This window comes from Marmota marmota, unplaced genomic scaffold (genome assembly GCF_001458135.2).
Source record: "Marmota marmota marmota unplaced genomic scaffold, marMar, whole genome shotgun sequence".
NCBI lineage: Eukaryota > Metazoa > Chordata > Mammalia > Rodentia > Sciuridae > Marmota > Marmota marmota.
In genome coordinates, this window is record NW_026006748.1 from 51171 (window position 1) to 68949 (window position 17779).

General features: G+C 32.4%; 1 long non-coding RNA gene across 1 annotated transcript; it reads left to right on the forward strand.

Moving 5' to 3' along the window:
- The first annotated feature begins 6440 nt into the window (after window positions 1–6440).
- LOC107133600 lies at window positions 6441–17755 on the forward strand. The gene is made up of 5 exons (XR_001502356.2): window positions 6441–6468; window positions 7639–7736; window positions 9420–9506; window positions 9609–9742; window positions 17668–17755. It is a non-coding gene; the product is annotated as an uncharacterized LOC107133600 (long non-coding RNA).
- Window positions 17756–17779: the final 24 nt, after the last annotated feature.

A 17779-nucleotide genomic window follows, 5' to 3' on the forward strand; every position in this document is an offset into this window, starting at 1 on the left:
CTGAGTTGCAGAAATAATTTTGTGTTTACTTTAAATATTTCAAATTTGATGTTGCCCTCAGCTCCTCCATTGGGCCATTGACAGCACTGTAAAGGGTCTTCTAGACTGCCAGATAGGGACATACACATGGCTGTTTCTATGATTTTTGACCACTTTAAATATTTTATATAAATTAAATCAAATAGTATTTGTCCTTTATGACTTATTTCACTTAGGAAGTCAAGGTAAGTTTATCCATATTGTAAGTTATGACAGGATTTCTTTTTCAATACTGCAATATACATGGGTATGCATATAACTCTTCAAGATCTTTTTTTTTTTTTATTCTTTGGATATATACTCCAAAGTGGAGTTGGTAGATCATACACTAATTCTATTTCTAATTTTTCAAGGAGCTTAATATTTTCCACAGTGACCATACTATTTACATTCCCACCAATAGTGCACAGTGTTCTAATTTCTCTGCATCCTCTGCAACACTAATATTTTTTTTAATAATGGCCTTCTGAATGGATGATTTCCATTTCCCAAAGGATTAGTGATGTTGAGGATTGTTTCATGTGCTTCTTAGTCATAGTACATCTTCTTTGGATAAGTATCTAGTCACATACTTTGCCCATGTTTGAATATGGTTGTTTGGGGTTCTTTTTTTTTGGTTGTAGGGGTCATTGTATATTCTGGATATTATACTCTTATCAGATATGGTTTGTAAATAGTTTCTCCCATATTGTAAGTTGTCTTTTCAACCTAAAAGGTCCTGGGTTCATTTTCCAGTAAAACATACACACACACACACACACACAAAAATGTTATAATGTGCTAAATCCATTTTTAATCTTTTTAAACATTGTTTCTTAAATCTGTTAATTCCATTGTTTATAGCCAGTCTTTTAATCTGACTCATAGAATTCTACATAATGTGCATCTATACATTTTATATATATTCATGGATAGATACCTATATTGCCTCCAGCTCTCAGCTACCACAGACAAGATTTTGATGAACCTAGAGGTATCTTTATAGATATATATGATCATTTTCCTGGCAGAGATTGCATATCTCCTACATATGCCATATTCTTATGTTCTTTAACTAAATACCAACAAATTTATTTTCATAATTACTGGAAGGAATTCCAATCTATGTTTCTACTGACCATCAAAGTGGCTTATGATGTGCCCTCAGGCCTACTAACACATTATCCACTAATATCATGGGTGTAAAGCAGTATCTAATTCTAATTGTAGTTCTATTACTGATGAATTTGAATACTTATTGATGTTTATTTGTCCGTTTTGGAAAATTTTCTTTTCTATAAAGTATTCATTTGCCTTTATTTCTTTTTCTATTGACAGTTCTTCATTTCCCTTGTTGATTTATAAGGTTCTTTGTATATTCTAGATATTGTCTATTGTCAGTTTTAGACATTTCATGTCTTTCCTCAGCTTGACATCCGCCTGATTTTATCTATAGTGTTCATCATTATATTTTGTTTCAAAATCCTACCCGACTGCATGTCACAAAGAAAAGCTCTCACATTATCTTTACTAACTTTATGAATAACAGGGGCTATAAGTCTTCGAATAGCAACAACAAAATGTAGATATTAGTTTGCTGGGATGGCCATACACAGTACCACAAACTGGGTGGCATAAGTGACAAAAATGTATTGTCTCACAATTTGGAAGCAAGTATTTCAAAATCAGGATGTTAGCAAAGTTGGCCTCTCCTAAGGGCTGTGAGGAAAAATCTGTTCTAAGCCTCTCTCTTTATTTAGAATGGGATCTTCATGTTCACATGGCATTCTTCCTGTAGTTCACATCATCTTCTCTTTGGGTATGTCTGGGCCCAAATTTCCTCTTATTAAAATACCAGTCAGATTAGATTAGGGTCCACCCTAATGACCATTTTAAAGTAATGACCTTTGTGAAGTTCAATTTCCAAATAAAGTCACATTCAGATACACTGGAGGCCAGAATTACAATTTTTAAATTTGTGGGGAGGGATCCTTTCAAACAAAATGAAAATGTTTAGTTTTGAGAAGTTTTTATATACTAATGATGGCATTCCTTTTTTATTTTTTATTTTTTTATTTATATGTGACAGTGGAATGCATTACAATTCTTATTACACATATAGAGCACAATTTTTCATATCTCTGGTTGTATACAAAGTATATTCACACCAGTTTTTGATGGCATTCTTTTTTAAAACAATTTAGAGTCAGGCATGGTGATGCATGCCTGTAATCCCATGGCTCAAGTGGCTGAGGCAAGAGGATTGCCAGTTGAAAGCCAGCCTCAGCAAATTAGTGAGGCTCTAAGCAAATTAGTGAGACCCTTTCTCAAAAAAAAAAAAAAGAAAAGAAAAGAAAAGAAAGAAAGAAAAATTACAAATGTATTTATTGAGATATAAAATATTCCTCTCATACTCCCGTTCTTTATCCCACTCTAGATAGGGCAGAGGGGTTGGAAGGGAAGGGAGGGGGCATGGGTTATTAATGATGGTGGTATGTGAGGATCATTTTTATACAAAGTACATGTATGTAGACATGAATTGGAGTAAATATACTGTGTATACAACCAGAGATATGAAAAATTGTGCTGTATATATGTAATAAAAATTGTAATGCATTCATTGTCATATATAAATAAAAAAGAGATAAAATATTTATATGTTTTTATGAATTTAATCTGCTCCCAGGTATCTAGTCTATGAAATAATCTAAGACACACAGAAAAGTCATATTATATGATGATATTGATCATACCATTATTTATAATTATATAAAAGGAAGAAACAGCCTTTACAATTATCAGAAAATATTTACATTGACCAGACTGAAAAAATTACAAAATTATACCTATGACAATATAGTATACAAATGTGAAATCTAGTAAATAAAAAATAGTTGGACATAAGCCATTTATAAAAATATTTCTGTATAAAAATTATTAGAAGGAAATATATGTAATTTGATTTTAAAATATGATTATGGTTTTATAATTTATGATTTTAAAATATAATACTACATTTAAAATATAATATTAATATGTTAATATTAATATAATGGCACCATTTTTAACATAACATAATGAACCTTTGAGTTTTCTAGGTAACTCACTAAACTCATTGGCAAAATGTTCAAAATTACATCTTATATATTAATTTAAAATCATTAATTTATTATTTCTAGCAGTAACATCCAAATACTAACCCTGTTAACCCAAGTAATCTGCTAACAATCACTTATAGTTCTTTAATCCTTCTTTTATCCTTCAGTAAATCAATAGAAATAGATTTTATATTTAAAGAACATATTTTGTGATATCTTTGAATTAATTTAGTTTTTCATAAATATGAAACATTTCAACTTACAGATAGGGGAATACATTTTACCTCAAATTTTGTACTCAAATTAAGCAGATATTAACATTTGATTATATTTTCTTCAGATCTTTCTGTTTTTGTTTGAAAACAAATAAACCATATCAGGTATATCCAAAGATTCATCTCTCTTTTTCTTTCCTCTTTATAATTAATGACTACCCTATAATCAGGGTTCTCTATTTCCATGTACATTTTTAATGCTTTAGACTTTTGTATGTATTCAAGTATATGCAAAGTATATGTGATCTAATGTGTTGTATATATTTAGTGTACTATAATATATACACTGTATAAAAATTTGATGTATTTTAAAATTATACACAAATATATTAGACATAGCCATATAGACCAAATAGACATGCATAGCTGTATACATCAGTGTTATCTATGTTTTAAGCTTTTACAGAAAGGTTTTTATTATACATCTCCTTTTATGACTTGTTTACTCAATCATTTTGTCTTGGGTATTTATTTTTGTTAACATAAACCTACTTCTTTAATTTTATATGATGTAGAGTGTTTCCCCATGTATAAATAACATCTAAGGATTTCCCTAGAGTATATTTACAAAGAAATGTAATTACTGTACAATTTCACATCTCTAAGTTTTAAGGTATTACAAAGTTGATCTTCAGAATACTTGTCCTGGTTTATTATACTCCTATAAATTATACAAATATTTTAAATAAAATATTAATTTTAATTTGCTATATATAATATGTACCAGTTATAGAACATTTGTTTTATACATTTTGGGTTTTTTAGGTTTTAATACAACTGCAGGGGTTGATGACAAAAAAGGATTTATATATGGAGGAAATAGCTTAAATTGTGGCACATGGTTGGATAAAATGGGAAAAAGTGAGAGAGCTAGAAACAGAGGAATCCCAGCCACTCCAAGGTGTGTTTATTTTAAAGTGCTTTTGTAATTATGCCCTTTTTTAAAAAATTATTTTTAAATATATATCTTTTAGTTGTAGGTGGACACAATACCTTTATTTTATTTTTATGTGGTGCTGAGTATCGAACCCAGTGCCTCAGGCATGCTAGGTGAGCACTCTACCAATTGAACCACCCAGCCCCTAATTATGCCTTTTTTGAGAGAGAGAGAGAGAGAGAGAGAGAGAGAGAGAGAGAGAATTTTTTTTTAATATTTATTTTCTAGTTTTCGGCGGACACAACATCCCTGTTGGCATGTGGTGCTGAGGATCGAACCCGGGCTGCACGCATGCCAGGAGAGCTCGATACTGCTTGAGCCTCATCCCCAGCCCAAATTATGCCATTTTAATTTACCATTTTAGTTTTTAAAAACATATACTCGTAGAATCTTTTACTCTATTATTGATGTATTCTTCATATTAAATCAATAAAAATCTGCCTCTCTTCCTCTCTTCTATTTTCTGACTCATCCTTTCTTTCTCCTCGTTATGCAGATATGTTCCTTTTGATATGTGTTATATAGCAAAGCTGTCTGTTCTTTTTTTTTTAGAAATTATCAAGGTTTTAGCCTCTGCAAGTACTTCAAATCACATCTTATGATCTTTTATCCCAATGGTTAATAGTTCATTGTGCATATTTTTAAATATGAGCAACCATCAGTTATTCTGTCTTTTATTTTCACTTCATAAAAAAGGGAATTTTTTTTTCTTCCTAATTCTTTAAACTTTTGCCCCAGAATTTGTCTTTTAAGAGTTTTTTTTTCTTTTTTTATATCAGAAGCTATCAACAAATACCTTCTTGTACTGTATTAAGCTAAGAACCTCTTTTCTTCAAATTTTATCTTCAGTCAGAATTATGCAAAAAGTAATTTTTAAATAGTTACTACAGGACTGAGGGGTGTAGCTCCCTGGTAGAATACTTTCCTAACTTGGGTGAGGCCTGGTTTCAATCCCCAGCAAAAATATATATTCCTTATAAAGTCATGATTTCTTAGTAGATAGTTGCTTTTATAATGAAATGGTTATACTATTCATAATAATTGTTTATTGAATACCTTTTTAAAATACTGCCTAAATGAATCCTACTTAGAGAATAAAATTTATTTTTAATTTTAGAGATGGGTCTGCTGTGGAAATTGTAGGCCTGTGTAAATCTGCCGTTCATTGGTTGCTGGAATTATCCAAAAAAAAAAAAAAAGATTTTTCCTTTTCATGAAGTTAGAGTAAAAAGACATGGTAAGCTGTTCCTTTTATTTACAAAGAAAAATCTAATACTGTCTGTATTTTTAACTATGTACTCATCATTTGATGCAGTTAGCTAATATTAGAAAACCATAAATTTCAAGAAGAAAGAAAAATCATTAATCTACTCTATGGAAATTGTAGCAAATTTAGTTACTAACCATATTTTTGATAGCAGTTTAAACTGAGGTAAGAAAAACCACATAGTCACTGCCTTATTGTGCTTTTCTTTTATCTTAGTGTGACTGTGAACAGGTTCTATTTTCATGAACAATTTTGAAATCTTTACATCTTTTTTGAGAAAATTCTGTCCAATTGAAATATTATTTGAGCCACATAAATAATTTAAAATTTTCTAATTCGTTTGATAAAAGTAAAAAGAAACAGATGAAATTAATTATGTTTCATTTAAGATAATGTTTGTGAAATATTATTCAATATGTTGTCAATATAAAATTATTCCTGAGCTATTTTATATTTTGAAAAGTTCTAAGTTTTTGAAATCCAGTAAATGTTTTATATCACATCTCAATTTAGGCTAGCTACATTTTCAAACAGTGGACAATTTATTTCTCCCTAGTAAATAAAAAGTAATACGTGTACTAAATACAACTTTTTGACTCTTATTACAGGTTTGAATTGCTTTAAATGTCTGAAACTGCCATGACTTTTCATCATTTTCCAGGGAAAGTTGTAACGGTCTCATATGAAGAATGGAACAAAAAAATACAAGACAACTTTGAAAAGCTGTTTCATGTTTCAGAAGATGCTTCTGATTCTAATGAGAAGCATCCAAATCTAGTTCACAAAGGTGGCATATACAAAGACAGTTATGGATCTTCAAGTCCTTGGTGTGACTACCAGCTCAGGCCTAATTTTACCATAACAATGGTTGTGGTAAGTGAAGTGTTTGTTACTGTCCAAATTGTAATAGAATTTACTTAATTATTATTTATTTTTTTATTTTTTACTGTTTTCATTGAACTGCAGAAAGGATATCGTTTACTAGCAAGTTTTATATAGTCTTTTAAAATTAAAAAGGTCTGCTTATCACCTTTAACATTTACCAATCAGTATCAAAAAATAGAAAACAATAGAAGATGATCAATGAAGTGTTTTCCTGATGTATTTTGCACATCCTGAATACACTTAGAAAATGATATTTGTGCAAGACACTGTGCTTGGATTTTGCTGTTTATGCCAAATCCAGCTGCTTCAATGAGCCCCTGACCCACCCAGTTGCCCTGAAATTTAAAGATGTCTGTATTTCCAATCATCTGTGCCACAACCAGTGCCTCAGCATGCTTGATGGGAAGTTCTGGAGTAGTGAATTACCAGGAATAGCTTAAATTCACATGCTCTTTTCTTTGTTGTATTGATAATTAATATATTATGTATAGCCAAGGATTCTAGAGTCTCTCCTTTTTAAATTCTGCCTAAACTATGAGGGCAATAAAATAGAGGTTTGTGTTTGTCCATGCCTGCCTAGCTGTTTCCATTTTGTCAAAAACATAACTAAACATGGTATTATAAATTACAGTAGAATGAAAAACACACAGACACACAGGACAGCTTTGGTTCAATGTGCATTTGATTTTATTAATCATTAACATTAACTGTAGGCCAACCACCAAATTTAATGCAGATCCTCCTCTCCTTCTTCTCTGTATTACAAGTAACTTTACACTGTTCTACATTTTATTATGATCCTAGAAGCAGAAAGTGGGTTCAGATATACCTTAAGGGAAAATCTTGTAAAAATTTTAAAGAATCAATTACATGAGTTGAAGTGATTTCTATATTCCTAATAACTATGGAAACTTCCTGTTGATCTAGTACATTTTTGAAGAATACCCACACATTTTCCTAACTTCTAAGGCCTAGAACAGTGCTTCCAAGTTAGCCTCATGGAATTAAATCTGGTTAGGCATCTACTCTTACATTATGCCCACACTGTATTTTTAAATAATATTCATTCTTTTCCAAGATGATGATTTTTATATGTAGGTGGAAACTAATTCTTCTGTGATGTGAAAAAGTCATATATCCATTTTTGACATTCATTAGGCCACTGAGCTGTTTACTACAGAAAAAGTATGGAGAGCATTGGAGATCGCAGAAAAAAAATTACTTGGTCCCATTTGCATGAAAACTTTAGATCCAGAGTAAGTTGGAATCTAAGTATTAAGAATGTTGTTAGTATTATATTTAATCCAAATATATTAATGCCAGCTATTAATTTTTCTTACCAACAACATCTCCAAAATTTCATTCAGACTGAGTGTTTGAAAGCATCATCTGTACCTTCATTAAGCATCAGTACTCAGAATGCCTCTGTCTTATTCTGTATTCAATAATCAATTAGAGTTTTAGTTTATAAAACTAATGTCATGAATATTTTCTGATGTGCATTTTACTGAACATAAAAGTGGTAAATGATTATTATAAACATTAGAAGTTATAGATATATATAAAGAAAAACATAAAATTACTTTAAACCCCTTTATCTAGAAATAAGCATCATTATCATCTGATCTATCTGTGCATTTTTGTATAATTTGGACCATATGTGCATATACCTAGGAGAATTTATGCAAAAGATTACATGGGGTCAATCCTCAGCACCACAAAAAGAAAAAAAAATTCATTTCCTTGCTTCCTTTCTTCACCTCGATTCTACTCAAAGGTGGTCATTATTTTCTGTATTGTTCTTACTAATAGCTGTTTCCACATTTCTAAAAAAAGTATATGCTGCTGTTTTATGATATTTTAAGTATTAGGTATTATTCACAAATAGTGATGACAGGTGAAGATTTAATTCTGTTCTCAATATTAGTCTTCTCCATCCTTTCTTTGTAATTATACTACTCTTTTTACTTATATCCATAAATGATTTCATTTTTATTTTACAGTCGTGGGTTTGTGTCATCATGTATTTCTGGTCCTATCCAACTTTGTTTTTTTGTTCTTGAGTTTCTCATAACCCTTCTGTTTTTCCTTTATGATTTTTCTTTAAAACTTGATACTTGTTATCAACTTGCTTTCTATATGAATTGATGACAGAACCTCACCTTTGTAGAATTTTCCTACTTTACTATGTACTCATTTCCATCATGATATGCGAAATTTTGTATGTTTTTTCTCAACTACATTCTGAGATTCTCATATTTTCAGAGTAGTTAAGAAGCACTGATCAAAACTAAAACACAAAGTTTATTTTTGTAGCCACATCTATCTTACTAAAAAAAAAAAACAACCTTTGTATTTAAATTAAATCAAGTATATATAGCCCTTGTATTATCTGTTACAATAATTTTGTAATATTGTTTGCTGCATAAGTATGTTATAAATTCTACATACTATCAGAATGTATGTTGAATTGCTATTTGTAGTCTGATAATATGCCAAATATAATTTTAAAATAACTTCATGGAGAAGTCTCAAAAACAACCTTTATAATCTATAACCAGTAAAACCTTATCTATAATATTTAGTAATTCAATTTATTATATGGCCATTTGAATTATTATTAATATATTAGAGACTTTTTAAATACTTGACTTTAAACCAATGGTTAGTGTCAAGCTAACTCCTGGAAGGCAAGATACCTGAATATTTAAAATTTTTATATTAGTCAGTATTTGTTAATCATTCCTAAACATATTGCTAAAAGTGAGTCCTCTGGACTCATTATATTCTTACTTAAGGTTAAATTATGTTTTAATGCTGATCTTATACTATGAATTGGAAGATAACATGATTATTTCTCTTAACATTGCTATTGAAATATTTTTAATGCTTTCCATGATATCTGAGCTTCTTTTATTTAAGTTCCAATCGTTTTACAGTGATATGGTTTACTGTGGAATATATGACAATGCTTTAGACAATGACAATACAATGTTGCTAGAGGTTTCAATTATCACCAAGGACCTGTAAGAATTTCATTTTTCTCTGAGTTTTCGGTTATTTTCAAATAGTTTTAGATATTCACAGTTCTTTTTCTTTTCTTTACTTTTAAATTATCTTTTTTTCAGGAATGGCTATGGCCTGTTGGATATTTTCTTCGTGCAAAGTTATATTTTTCCAAATTGATGGGTCCGGAGTGTAGTGCAAAGACAATGTTTTTGGTTAAAAATGTTCTTTCTCAACATTATGTTCATCTTGATAGGTAAGTTGCCATGGGCATGTAATGTCTATAACTGGTGTGTCCTCAGTTCATTAGATATTAGGTAAGCTGGGTTTCCTTAGGATTCATTTCTCTGTGCTCTAGGTATCCCAATGAAGCTTGAAAGCTTTCTCCTTTAACATGGCAGAGTCCATCATGGAAATTTTACCTTCCCTTCATTACTTTGGGTAGTAAGCTACAAATAGCTAAGGATTTGATATTGTATGATTTGAACATAGGGAATAGTCTTTGATTTTCAAAATTTAGCTCATATTTTTAGAGTGTCGTTAGCAAAGAATAAATACAAAAAACAAAAATATTTGGATCAGGTCTTTTGAACTAGTTGAGATATATATATATAACACTTTTCAAAAATGTTCCAATTGTAGTTAAAATATTGGTATTGGCCTTTTGATTTATTTCAAAAACAGTTTCTCACCTCCTCTGTCCTAATTATTAGTAGATTAACAGTGTCAGAGTTACATATTGTTCTAAAATGGTACAAATTTCATCAAGTCTATCATAATTTCTCAAATTCTAGATTATGCCTTCATCTTATTGGTCAGACTAATTATGCATAATTGGCATAAATTGTGTCACCTCTCTTTCAAGGACATAAGGGACTTCAATGTATCCGGCAAACATTGCATGAAAATTGGTTTTCATTAGCTTAAATATACTCACAGAAAACCCAACTCTGTCATTGCCCTGTACTGTTTCTGGGGGTTTTGCATTTATTTTCTCTTTTTTCCCTTTTGTCTGTTAAAAAAAAGTAAGAGTATCTGGCATGCACGGGGTCATTCTATTTTTACCTGTCATCGCATCACTTCAGACCTGTTATGAGACCTTGTTCCAGTAATTAATTATCTTCTCTTGGTATTCCTTTTTTTAATTTTTATTATTAGTTGTTCAAAACATTACATAGTTCTTGACATATTATATTTCATACATTTGATTCAAGTGGGTTATGAACTCCCATTTTTACCCCGTATACTGATTGCAGAATCACATCGGTTACATATCCACTTTTTTTACATACTGCCATACTAGTGTCTGTTGTGTTCTGTTGCCTATCCTATCCTCTACTATACCCCTCCCCTCCCCTCCTCTCCCACCTTCTCTCTCTACCCCATCTACTGTAATTCATTTCTCCCCCTTGTTTTTTTCCCCTTTCTCCTCAATTCCTCTTATATGTAATTTTGTATAACAATGAGGGTCTCCTTCCATTTCCATGCAATTTCCCTTCTCTCTCCCTTTCCCTCCCACCTCTCATCCCTGTTTAATGTTAATCTTCTTCTCATGCTCTTCCCCCCTGTTCTATTCTTAGTTGTTCTCCTTATATCAAAGAAGACATTTGGCATTTGTTTTTTTAGGGATTGGCTAGCTTCACTTAGCATAATCTGCTTCTAATGCCATCCATTTCTCTGCAAATTCCATGATTTTATCATTTTTTAGTGCAGAGTAATACTCCATTGTGTATAAATGCCACATATTTTTTATCCATTCATCTATTGAAGGGCATCTAGTTTGGTTCCACAGTCTAGCTATTGTGAATTGTGCTGCTATGAACATCGATGTAACAGTATCCTTATAGTATGCTCTTTTAAGGTCTTTAGGAAATAGTCCAAGAAGGGGAATAGCTGGATCAAATGGTGGTTCCATTCCCAGCTTTCCAAGGAATCTCCATACTGCTTTCCAAATTGGCCGCACCAATTTGCAGTCCCACCAGCAATGTACAAGTGTACCCTTTTCCCCACATCCTCGCCAGCACTTGTTGTTGTTTGACTTCATAATGGCTGCTAATCTTATTGGAGTGAGATGGTATCTTAGGGTGGTTTTGATTTGCATTTCTCTGACTGCTAGAGATGGTGAGCATTTTTTCATGTACTTGTTGATTGATTGTATGTCCTCCTCTGAGAAGTGTCTGTTCAGGTCCTTGGCCCATTTGTTGATTGGGTTATTTGTTTTCTTATTGTTTAATTTTTTGAGTTCTTTGTATACTCTGGATATTAGCGCTCTATCTGAAGTGTGAGGAGTAAAAATTTGTTCCCAGGATGTAGGCTCCCTTTTTACCTCTCTTATTGTTTCTCTTGCTGAGAAAAAACTTTTTAGTTTGAGTAAGTCCCATTTGTTGATTCTTGTTATTAACTCTTGTGCTATGGGTTTCCTATTGAGGAATTTGGGGCCCGACCCCAGAATATGTAGATTGGAGCCAACTTTTTCTTCTTTCAGACACACAGTCTCTGATTTGATATCAAGCTCCTTGATCCATTTTGTGTTAACTTTTTGTGCATGGCGAAAGAAAGGGATTCAGTTTCAGTTGTATATGGATTTCCAGTTTTCCCAGTACCATTTGTTGAGGATGCTATCCTTCCTCCATTGCATGCTTTTAGCCCCTTTATCAAATATAAGATATTTGTAATTTTGTGGATTGGTCTTTGTGTCCTCTATTCTGTAAAATTGGTCCACCCGTCTGTTTTGGTACCAGTACCATGCTGTTTTTTGTTACTATTGCTCTGTAGTATAGTTTTAAATCTGGTATCACTATACTGCCTGATTCACATTTCTTGTAGAAATAGATAGAGCAACCCTGAAATTCATATGGAAAAATAAAAGACCCAGAATAGCAAAAGAAATTCTAAGCAAGAAGTGTGAATTCTCTTAGTATTCCACTGTATCTTTCCTACTGAAGCTACAGAGATATCTGTCAGCCCATTCTAGTACAAAATCCCTTCATATAGTTATTATCTCAAACCTGGTCCTGTCTCTCTTACCAGCCCATGTCCCCTTCAGGAATAACCTCTTTTTTCTTTCTCCATTTTTACCACCCACTTAATCATTACCACCTTCATCTGGCTTTTGCCCTCACCACTCTGGCAAAGCCACTCAACAAGATCTCTCCTAGTTTCCAGACCCCATGACTTCCTTTCAGCTCTCTACTTTGAGCTGGCTATTGCTTTCTTTTTTTCATGAAAAACCTTATGGTACCAAGAGTATTAGGTTTCCCTTGTTTACATGGTAGAACTAATGGTAATAACAACAAATGATATTCATTGATCACTTAACCCTGCTCTAGGCATTATTCTAAATGTCTGTATGTAAAATGACTAATTTAATCCAAACAACTATATTAAATTACTACTATTACTATCATCATCTCCACCACCACCACATATTACTGTTGTTATCCCCTATCCACTTACTCACTTTGTGACCATGAGGAAGTTGTTTAACTTCTCTAAAGCTTGGTTTTCTAATCTGTATAGAGTGAGTTGGGATCTTTGGAGGTTGGATTGTTTCAAGGACTGATATATTAACATATGTTACATAGACAAGATAATAAGACAGATATGAGCTATCATTAATTATCTTCATTTTATATACAAAATTAAGAGGTGAAGTAACTTGGACAAAGTCAAACAGCAAGTAATCTACTTTAGCTTTTACTAAGATCCAGGCAGTCAGGTCCTCCAGGCTGTGCTCTTAGCTACACTATTAACTCTGTTTACTCTTTCTCTACCTTTTATTTCCAGCACCTAAATTTGCCCATTCTCTAAAAATCCGAGGGATTTTGTTTGTTTGTTTATTTCTTGTTAGTGTTTTTGCTTTGGAATACTAATTTCTGAACTCAGGGCTACACCCATATCTGGCAAGCACTCTACCAGAGAACTACATCCCCAGGCCTTTTTAAAAAATTTTATTTTGAGACAAAATCTTGCAACTTGCCCAGGCAGGCTTTGAACTTGTGATTTTCCTACCATAGCATCCTAAGTAGCTTGGGATACAGATGTGTACCCTGGTTGCCTCTTGTCCTTTCTAATACAGGTGTTTAGTGCTATACATTTCCCCTTAAGTATCAGTTTATCATATTCCACAAATTCTGATATTTTGTATACTTATTTTCATTTAGTGGAAGTACTTCCTTTTCTTAATTTTTTTTGTTCTTTTTAGTTTTAAATAACACTAGAATGTATTTTGACATATTATACATACATGGAGTATAACTTCCCATTCTTGTAGTTGTGTATGATGTGGAGTTACACTGGTTGTGCATTCATATATGAACATAGAAAAGGAATGTCTTCTGTCTTTCCTCTTTCCACCCTCCTTGCCTTCCCTTCATTCCCCTTTGTCTAATCCAATGACTTTCTATTCCCCCACCCTTTATTTTGTGTTAGCTTATCAGAGAGAACATTCGGCCTTTGGTTTTTTGGGATTCATTTATTTCACTTAGCATGATAAGTCTCCAGCTCAATCCATTTACCTGGCAAATGCCATAATTTCATTCTTCTTTATGGTGAGTAATATTCCATGTGTATATATACCACCTTTTCTTGAAGGGCACCTGGGTTAGTTCCGTAGCTTCACTATTGTGAATTGAGCTGCTGTAAATATTGAGGTGGCTATATCACTGTAGTATGCTGTTTTTCAGGTCCTTTGGGTATATACAGAGGAGTGGGATAACTAGGTCCAATGGTGGTTCTATTCCAAGTTTGGTTGAAGTACTTTGTTTTCTCCTTTGATTTCATCTTTCACTCATAGGTTATTTAGAAATTCATTATTAGTTTTCAAATGTTCATGAATTTTCCAGAGCTATTTCTATTATTGTTTTTAAAATTGTGTCCATTGTAGTCAAGGAATATACTCTGTGTGACTCAAATCCTTATAAACTTATTAGTAGTTATGATTCAGAGTTTTCTGTCTAGGTAATTCATCTGTTTTCAGTTGCAAAGAATATATATTCTAGGATCCTTAGGTGGAGTGTTCTAGAAATGTCAGTTGGTTTAAGTTGGTTGATGTTCAAATTCCTTAAGGGATTTCCATCTCTTTGTTCTATGAGTTACTGACAAAGGAATATTGCAATCTCCTGCTGTACTTGTTTCTGTATGCTGTTGTATATGTTTTTGCTCCAGGTGTTTTGAAACACTGTTATTAAGTGTATAAACATTTATGAAATCACCTTCCTTATCACTGATACTTCTCTGCTCCATGGTCTACTTTGTTTAATATTAATATAGCGCTCCAGATTTCTTTTATTTCTTACCTACATATATTTTTCCATATTTATATTTTCAAACTATCTGTGCCTTCTCTGGCTCTGACATCCCCTGAACAGATGTCCTGAGACATAAATTCCCTTCCCATATTGTCTTACACTCCATACTAGGCAACCTCTACATGCAAGTGCCTTCCTTACATCACTTGAATTCAGATTACTCTCAACCACCCCCACACCTGTTGTGACTCCACCTCCTTCCTTATACCTCTTGAGCGCTGACATCTTGCTTTGAAGTACTTGTAATCTGTCTTAGTCAGCTTTCTCACTGCTGTGACCAAAAAGACCTGACAAGAACAGCAGAGAGAAGGAAAAGTTTACTTGCGGGCTCACTGCTTCAGAGGTCTTAGTCCATAGACAGCTGGCTCTATTCCTTGGGGCTCAGCTCCATTCCTTAGGGCTTGAGGTGAGGCTGAATATCAGGGCAAAAGGGTTTGGTGGAGGAAAACAGTTCAAGACATCACAGCAGGAAGCAGAAAAAGAGCTCTACTCCTCAAGGACAAAATATATATCCCAAAGTCACATTCCCAATGAACCACCTCCTCCAGGTACACCCTCCCTGCCAACAGTTACCAGTTAGTCCCTGTCAGGAGATTAATTCACTGATTGGAATAAGGCTGTCGTAACCCAACCATTTCACTTCTAAATCTTACATTTTCTCACATGAGCTTTTGGAGAACACCTAATCTAAACCATAACACTATTATTTCCTTCTTTTCTCCTCCTCTCTCTCTCTTATTGTAGATACCCACTTTGTTCTGCCTACCTAATGAATTTAGGGATGAATTTTTTCAGGAAAGGAGACTTGTTTATACTAGTGTGGGTATGTTCCATGTACTAGTGTCCACGTTTAATTGTGAGCAGCATGGTTTTATAATCTTATAATTTTAGTAACTTTATAACCTCATTTTGTCCCATAATATCAGTAGGACTTTGTTATGGCCAGTGCTGCCATAACAAAGCACCATAAACTGAGTGACTTCACAGAAGCTGTTAAACAACAGGATATTATCTCAATTTCTGCAGTCAATAATCTGAAATCAAGGCATGGACAGGGCCATTCTCTCTCTGAAGGCATTAGGGCTGTGACAGCAAACCTCAGTCATCACTGGACATTCCTTTTGTGTGCATGTTGGTGTCCAAATTTCTCCTGTATAAGGATGCCAGTCATATTGGATTAGGGTCCACCTTACCCCAGTATAACCTCATCTTAACTAATCATATCTGCCAATAACTAATTATGAATGTGGGTAATAATTCAACACTTACAGATTACCCAAGTACCCAACTTCAGAGATTAGGCATTTTGCTCTGAAGTAACTTTAATACTTGGAGACATTTAAATAATTTTTCTATATTTTACATTTCTATTTGATAGATTTTTTAAGGAATATAATACCAGGCTAGGGTCATAGCTCAGTGGTAGAGTGCTTGTCTAGCACATGTGAGGCACTGGGTTCATTCCTCAGCACTACATAAAAATAAAAACAAATAAAGGTATATGTTCATGTACATATACCCTTATTAAAAATAAATATAATGCCTAGCTTCTATGATAATACCTATCAAAAATATCTCATATTCATCTAATGGAATTATTTTCCTATTTGAAATATTTCATATATACAGAAGAATATGTGTAACACAGCTGAGTTCCAATGAAAAATAAGGAAATTAATATATTCTCACAACACCACTTAAGAAAGAAACATTACAGGCTGAGGTTGTGGATTAGTTGTAAAGTGCTCACTTAGCATGTGTGAGGCCCTGGATTCAATTCTCAACACCACATTAAAAAAAAAAAAAAAAAAAAAAAAAAAAAAAAAAAAAAAAAAAAAAAAAAAAAAAAACTAGTAAATGTTGTCTATCTACAAGTGAAAAAAATTAAAAAAGAAATATTACAGATTTCTGTATTTTCATTTTTTTTTGAAATTTGTTTCATATTTAAGGGCGTATTTTGAAACCAAGGATAAATTAGATACAATAATAGTTCTGTGTTCTGCTAGTGAGACTTAGAACACATTTTTAAGCTTTATTAATGTCTCTTAATTCTGTATAAGTAAGGAGTAATTCTGGCTCCTGTATCATAGGATTATAGTGAGCATTAAATGAGGTAATGTGTATAAATTATATATTAGAACATAATATATAATATTATATAGTATACATTTATGTTCTAAATATTAGAACATAAATGTATACTATATAAATTTGTTATTTAGTAAAATGAAAATTGTCATTTTTTTCCCAGTGACAATTTCTGGTGTTTATTTATTATCTTAATTAGTTTTACAGTTATATCAAGATCACACATGGGGATTTACCTCAAAAGTCGAGTGCTTGCCTAGCATGTATGAGGCCATGGAGTCAATTCCCAGCACCATACACACAAAAATCACACATACTATCTACATAATTACTATGTTTCTAATAGATAGGATTTATAACTTTCAAATACAAATGATCCTTTTATCTATTAGAAATATAGTAAACCCTCACCATTCCATGCAATATAGGAATATTCTTTGAGGCTTAATTTCATTATTTTAGAATAAGTTATAAGACTCAAGTTGTAATTATGTAGACAGTATGTGTGATTTTTTTGTGTGTGGTGCTGGGAATTGACTCCATGGCCTCATATATAACTCAGATATAACTGTATAACTTTCAAATACCAAGGATCCTTTTAAGGATGGAATAGGAAAAAAAATAATTTTAATATAAGTTCTGTATATTGACATCTTTAGGATATTCTGCTTTATTTTGTTACAGGTGATTGTTACTGTACTAAAAGGCAAAAAACATGAAGTATTACCTATATAGTTAAAATTTGTTAGATTATGTCTCATAAAAAATCCTTTCTATTTTTCAGATCCCCTTGGAAAGGACTTCCAGAAATGACCAATGAGAATGGCCAATATTGTCCTTTCAGCTGTAAGACACAAGCCTGGTCAATTGCTGTTATTCTTTTTTTTTTTTTTTTT